The sequence below is a fragment of the Artibeus jamaicensis genome, unplaced genomic scaffold, assembly GCF_021234435.1.
Source record: "Artibeus jamaicensis isolate MK-2021 breed Jamaican fruit bat unplaced genomic scaffold, CSHL_Jam_final contig_685, whole genome shotgun sequence".
NCBI lineage: Eukaryota > Metazoa > Chordata > Mammalia > Chiroptera > Phyllostomidae > Artibeus > Artibeus jamaicensis.
Genome location: NW_026521924.1, coordinates 26,229,474 through 26,237,385, shown reverse-complemented (window position 1 = coordinate 26,237,385; position 7,912 = coordinate 26,229,474).

Below are 7,912 nucleotides of genomic sequence, written 5' to 3'. Positions count from 1 at the left end.
CGGAACCCATACGGTCTCCGCAATACAGGATACAGTGTGGGTAAAAAAGTGGGTTTATGGTTCTGAGTAGGTGAAACACAGAGTTTATTCTTATACTGATATTTATTAATGATTGGACTATTTTCCGTACAACTGTAAACCCACTCTTGCCCCACCCTGTACACATTGTAGGTGAAAGTCGAGCAGTCACGCAGTTGGCGGCCCAACAATCCCACCTGTAGATACACACAGGAAAACAGTTCTCTCCCGGGCATTATCCTAAAAGGTGTTTGGAAATGCAGGCTCCAGCAGAAGTAAGGCCTGCTTGAGCGAGGTTGGTAGGATAATAATATGGGTGCCATAATTTATAGTTTTAATGTGAACATTTCACCCCAAATGCTTGAGTGTGATGTCATGTTACAGAATCCCGTGCTTATGATTTTGTCATAAAAGTTTTGTAATAAACGGGCATTATGTGTGCTGGACTCCGGGTTTGGATGGTTTGGCTGCCGCTGGGACTGAGGGTGCTGCGGGCATTTAGCAGGTGGGAGGGCCCCAGATGCTCAGCGCCCCACAGTGTCCCAGTGGAAGGACAGAAAGAAGAGGTTCATCTGCAATGCCAGAAGCTCCATCACAGAAAACCACTGGCCTAGAGGAACGTGGGCATCTGCAACCACACACGTCACAAAAAGTTTCACTGCAGCATCGCAGTAATTTTTGTACTCATTTTGTAAAGAACAGAAAGCAATAAATGTCCACTAACGATAGAGTAGATAAAGAAATGTCGGTGTGGTGAGTCAGTGGGGCTAATATACACCAGTGAAAAGGAATTCATCTCAAAACACGTCCCGACTGTTTTATCTGAAAACAATAGTGTCGAATAAAAATATAGATACCATGTCATTGCATTTCCATAAAGTTCAAAAACAAAGAATTCAGCAATATATTTGCTGGGGATACATATATAGAAAGTAAAACTACAAAGGGGATGATTAATGTAAAACCTAGGACAGCAGTTACATTTGTGGAAGAAGTTTACATTTATTTATTTATTTACTTTTAAAGATTTTATTTGTTTTTTAGAGAGAGGGAAAGGGAAGGAGAAAGAGAGAGAAACATCAATCTGTGGTTGCCTCTCATGTGCCCCTTACCAGGGACCTGGCCTGCAACCCAGGCATGTGCCCTGACTGGGAATCAAACCTGCGACCCTTTGGTTCAGAGGCCAGTGCTCAATCCACTGAGCCACACCAGCCAGGAGGAGTTTACATTAGAGAGGGCATGAGCTTCATGTTTCTTAGATGGGTCATGAGTATATCGGTGTTGCTTTTGTAATTTTTCTTTATATATGTATATATGTGTGTGTATATATACACATGTCTGTGCGTACACATATATTTATGTTTGTACACTGATTTTCAAAAAACAAGCTTGAAATAATTGCATTAGAATATCAGAAAAAGTGAAGTATTGGTGTAAGGATTACAGTTAATCTTTTCTTTCGTTTTTCCGTATTCAAACCCTCTGTAATGACTTCTTTGAGTACCCACACCACCAGTCATTCGGGCCACCCCTTCTGGGTTTTCTCGATTCTGTTCTTTTCCTTTTTTCCCTAGCAAAATTTTTTTTTTCCCTAGCAAAATTTTACCTAAAAATTTAAAAATCACTAAGTTACCACAGATGATAACGTAAATAAGTTGAATTCATACATTAAAGGTAAAAGTAGTTTAATAATTGGTTAGAAAGCTAAATCCAACTATGGATTGCGAGGAAAAGTGCCTAAAACAAGAAGAGAGTTTGAGAGTTAAGGGATGTGCAAAAACATGTTCTTTAACTTTCATTCACTAAGGGAAACTTCTACGGGTAAGTCCTGTGTCACACCATTTAACCCAACTGTGCTCTAAACCATTAGGGTCTCAGCCTCTCAGCAAAAATGACCTTGTAAGGAACTATCTGTTGCTATGACAATATGTTCAGGTTACCTTGCTTTTCTGTCTTAAAATAATGTTAAACATTCATCCCTGTGGTCAGAGAATCCACAGGAATCCCCGGAAAGGGCAGGGAAGGAAAGAGCTCTTTGATTGATGACTCTCCCTGGTCCATCGGGTCTAGTGAGGACCTTTTTAATATGCCTTGTTTTGACTCTACAGAGAATGATGAGCAGAGCACTGAGAATGGGGTGACTAGACTTCTGATCTCCTATTTTTAAGTCTTTAAAGAGGAAAATTTAGATAATAGTACTGCCTTAGTCTGTTCGGGCTGCTATCACAATACCGATTTATAGACCACAGGAACTTATTGCTCACAGTTCTGGAGGCTGGGAAGTCCAAGATCATAGTGCTGGCAGACTCAGTGTCTACTGAGGACTTGCTTCCTGATGAACAGGTGCCTGTCCTCTTGCTCATGGAGCAAGGAGTGAGGAGCTCTCTGGGACCCCTCTTATAAGGGCACTAATCCTGTTCACGAGAGTTCCACCCTCATGACCTAATCACCTCCCACAGGCCCTACCCCTGATACTGTCACATTGAGGGTTAGAAAGCCAACATGAGTTTCGGAGGAACATTCAGTCCATAACAACTGTAGTGTTTTTCAGGATTATCTTTCTGAACTCTGCATGCCCATGTACAGGGCAATTGGTACATCGTTAGAGGCCAAAGGGGATGGTCTGGGGAAAAAGGAGAGGAGGATAAAGAAAGCACGGTCTATGCCTTTAGATAAAAGACTGGGTTTCCTCACCTGGACATATAACACCCCTCTGCCTGGACTGTGCCCTTGCAGACACCCCCCAAAGCAGGACTTGTGGATTCTGTCCCCTGCCCATCACTCAGCTCAGTGCACTTCCCTGGAAGTTGCCCTAAATCTACTGTCACACTGTCCTGTCTCTTCAGAGGGGAAAACTGCAAATCTTGTTCATGGAACGGGAAGGTCAGGAGTTGCTTCCAGCCTAGCTCCCTGTCTGGGGCCCTGCTGCCCTTTCCCAGGGCACCGGTGAGCAGTCTCGTCTCAGCATGTGGCTCCTTTTTGTTTTTTTAGTCCTGGAATGTCTTCTCACACCTAAGAGCCTAAGAGTCAATGCCACCGTGTGGAGTCAGCGTCTGGGCCCCACACACGAATTCCCTTACACGGAACTTCTACCTTGGTGACCAACATCTGTCTCTGAGGGCACCTCCCGGCCCCAGGCATCACAAACCTAGCTTCTGCTAAACTCAAACCAGGGCCACCGAACACAGGCCGGAGGGTCCCTGAGCAGTGCTGAAGCTGCAGGAATGCGGCCTGGCCTCACACTCCAAAGAGACACAAGGAAATCCCAGGACGAGAAGGCCGGAGTCCATTTTAATTCAATATTTACTTCCTGGGGTCATAAAGGGCATTTTGTGAGGCTGAAAACTCTAGAATTCAAAGGTGATTAAAGTACACACCCAGGTTTCAGGCGTTGCAACACACTGGAAAAGCCTGAAATTTGAAGAGAAGTGGTTCTTGGATTTTATCCCCAGCACTGAAACCAGATGTGTTTTGATATTGGAGAACTTAACTCACTGTTCTGAGCATCCATTTTCTTATTTATAAATTTTTTCTTATTTTAAAAAGAAGGATGGTGATACGAACTGTGCAGTAGATATTAGGGCTCACTGGGACGTTTCATTAAAAGAACCTCACAAGCGCTGTCCGTAGTGGTTGTTGCTGCTCTGGCAATGACCTCTAATAGGATTTTGTTACGCAGCCAACAGTGATGCGGGCAGGACACGCCAGACCAACATTTACCCTCCAAACGGGCCTGTGAGGTGAGTCCTCTCCCCGTGCCCATTTCAAAGATGAGGAAAACAAGGCTTATAGAGGCTTTTGAAATTACTACAGCTACAGGGAAGCCAAGTAGCAGAGCGTGGCATTGAGCCCAGGTCTGTCTGGCTCCAACATTAGTTCTGCAGAGGGGGTTTTAACCCACTTTTCTTCCTGTTTGAGTCACTCCTTTCTTTTGATTTATATTTTCCATCATATTTTTTTATTCTTTTACTTTTAACCTGCCTCTTTTATTGAAGCTGACTTTTTTATTTGACAATGATAAAAAGTTTTATATATGACAAATATATAATGGGTTATGTTCTTTAATGCACATTGTCAATCTCTTTCTTTTAATTGATATGTTTAGACCATTTATATTTAATGTAATTGTTGCCCTGTTAGACTTTTAAGTCTGCCATTTTACTTTTTGTTCATTTATGTTTGTTAGCATTTTTTAATTTCTCTGTTTTATTTTTTTTAAGATTTGATTTATTTATCTTTAGAGGGGGAAGGGAAGGAGAGAGGGAGAGAAACATCAATGTGTGGTTGCCTCTCCTGCATTCGCTTCTGGAAACTGGCCTGCAACCCTGACTGGGAATCAGACTGTGATTCTTTGGTTCGCAAGCCTGCACTTAATCCACTGAGCTACACCAGCCAGGGCTAATTTCTCTGTTTTCTTTATCCTGCCTTCTTGTTATTGAACATTTCTAGAATTTTATTTTTATTTACATATAGCGTTTTTAATATATCTCTTTGCATAGTTTTTTAAGCAAAACATCACAGTCTACAAATTTAAAATTCCAAAAAAAGAAGTCTCCAGTCCCAGCTTTCACTGTAGAATTCTAATAAATGTTTAAGGAAGAAGTAATACAAATTCTACACATTTCTTCCTGAAAACCAAGAAAACCAAACAAAAACACTTCCCAATTCATTTGATAAAGCTAGTATTCACTGATAACAAAACCAAAACTATTTTAACAAAAAAAGAAAAACACACACCAATATTTTTCATGAATATAGCCATACAAATCCTTAACAAAATATTCGCAAATAGAATTATTTATTAATTACAGGAAAATACATATGAACATATAAAAAGAATTATATACCATGGTGTTTATTGCGAGGATGCAAAGCTGGGAGGTTGGCTCAGTATTTGAAATCAATCAATATAATCTACCATATTAACAAACTAAAGGAGAAATGATCTTTGGTTGCTCTCATGACCATATTGACCAATGAAGAAAACCATTTGACCAAAGTATTTGAAATTCATGACAAAAAGTCTCAGAAAAATAGGAATAGAGGGGAACTTGATGAAGAACGTCTGTAAGAGCCCATGGTAACACCAGGCTCAGGGGTGAAAGACTGAACACTCCTCCCCTGAGACCCAGAATAAGTGGTGTCTGTGGTCACCACTCCACTCCAACATGGTGCTGGGGGTCTAACCATGCAATAAGGTAAGGAAATGAGATCGAACATACACATCAGAAAAGAAAGAATGAAATTGTCCTGTGTGCAGATGACGTGATGGCCATCTGAGCAGAAAAACCCTAAAGAATCTACAAAAATGCCACCCAAACCCAGAAAAACCTCCTAGAACTCACAAGTGAATTCACCAAGGTCCTAGGAGACAAGGTAAACATACAAAATTTAACTGTATTTCTATATGCCAGCAATGAACAAATGGGCACCAAAATTTAAAATACAAGACTATTTTTTAAGTTGCTCAAAAACTATATACTTAGAGGCAGATCTAAGAAAACATGTATAGTACTTGCATGCTAAAAACTATGAAATGCTGACTGAAGGAGGTCTGAAGAAATGGATAAACATCACCTTGTTCGTGGATTGGAAAATTCAGTAAAGATGCCAATTCTCCCCTTATTAATATATGTAGATTTAATGCAATTCCTATCAAATTGCTGCAGGATTTTTTGGGGTAAATATAGGCAAGGTTATTCTAAAGTTTATATGAAAGATAAAAACTAGAAGAGCTAAAACAATTCAGAAAATGAAGAATAAAATGGATCAGTTTGCTGATTTGAAGATCTATTATAAAACTACAATAAACAAGACTGTGTGGTATTGATGAGTAGATAGACACGTGATCAGTGAAACATAATAGAGAACCCAGAAATAAACCCACACAAATATGCCCAACTGACTTTTTTACAAAGGCAGAAAATCAATTCAATATAGGAAGGATAGACTTTTCAACAGATGATGCGCAGGCAATTGGACATGTATAGGTGAGCAAATGAACCATGACGAGAGAATGGCCTTTGGGTCTGGACAAATCTGACTTTGAATGTCAGCTTTGCCATTTATCCCCGTGTGGTTTTTGACTCGGTTATTAAACCTTGAGGAGCCTCAAACCAAGCCTCGAGCTCATCAATGGCATGTTACAGATGCTGGAGAAAGAGAGAAGTGAATGGGCTGCTACTGAGGTAGTTCCCCAATACGGCCAGCAGAGGGCTGTAGTTGCACATGAAAGATTCCACCACTTCCCTGCTGGGGAAGCTGTCCGCCTTCCATCTTCATTAACCTACCTCAATGCATAGTGCGGGGGAAACACTTTTCACAGTTATGTGTGTTACCATGTTTCCTTCAAAGAGTCGGATCATTTTAATGATAATAGCGCTATTTCCTTGCCTCCTTTAATTTTTTTTCTTATGGAATAGGCATTCATTGTCAATAAGGGGGCAATATTGCTCCCAAGGGGGTGGAGCTTGTACTTGGAGCCCGAAAAAAACTTAGCTGTTACAGTGGTCGGTGACGCCCAGAGTACCACAGTATGCAACAGATACACAGTGTATCTGTGGTATGAAACTTTTATGGGGAGGGAAACAATTGGGGAAGAAAATAACTAAAAAGTCTCCGTGGAGGGGGGGGGCCGGAGGGGTTGCTGTAACTTAAACAACTCCAGTGCTCCATTCCCATCGCCCCCACGAGTTTTCCCGTGCTTCTTCCTACTTCCTCCCTCCCTCTCGTCCCTCCCCCTTCAGCCCCAAGGACCTGCTGACCGGCTTTGTGTTGCCCAGAGTCTGGTGCGCGTGTTTTAGAGGCTGCTGTGTAAGTGGAATCAAACACTCCGTGCCCTCTTTTCGGGCTTCTTGCGCTGGGTGCAATTATTGTGGGTTCGTGCGTGTCGTCGCATATGTTAACAGTCCATGCCTTCATATTGCTGAGTGGTGTTCCACTGTACAGCTATACCACCATTTTTTCATTCCTTCGCTTGTCTGTGGGCCTCTGGGCTGTGTTCAGTTCGCGGCTCTCATATGCAGCGTCCTGTACAAGTCTTTGTATGGACATATCTTTTCATTTCTCTTGAGCAAATACCTGGGAGTTAAATGAATGGGCTGTCTGGCAAGTGTGTGTTCCTCTTATCACAGAGGGGCTGGCCGATGCTCCTTTCCCCAGGCAATGGGGCCCCTTTCCCGGAATGCCTCTGGAGAGGCCACTTTGATTCAAAAGAAGTCCTTCCAGGGGAGACTGCGCCCACCCTGGGGAGTTTAGGGATGATTTTCTGCAACCATATGTGTGAAGAGAATACACACAGATACACGCATGATCTCTGGCCTGGCAGAGCACAGCTGCTGTAGTACAGAGATGTGGAAAATACAGAAAAGTGGAAAGAAGAAAACTAAGACCATCCACAATACGGCCTTACTTACCACCACTGAGGGGTGAGGACAGCGTACAGTCCGCTGTGCTTTCTTCTGGTCTTTTTTCTGTGCATATTACACATACAACTGTGTGACTCTGTGTCTGTTCTACACCACGTGGGTCCCACAGTTTAACTCTTCTCCAAGTCACAATCCCCCACTCAGTTTCCAGGTCTGAGCCTGTTTTAAGGTTCCAAACACACTGAATGAAGAAGAGGAACCAGGCTCCCCAGGACCCTGAAAGACCAGGCCAGGTAAGCACATTCTGGGGAAAGGAAAACTCGGACATTTGAGGAACTGTTGGCACGGGATCGAGTTGAGACCCAGAGACCCAAAGCATCATGGTGGCCTCCATGTTAAGCTGAGGGCATACGAGGGGCAGGAGATAAACTCCTGGCCAACCCCGTGGTCACTTCTCCAGTGCCAGTCGGAATAGACGCATTGGAAACCGGCCCGACTGCCCCACTGATCCCTCAACAAAGCCAGTG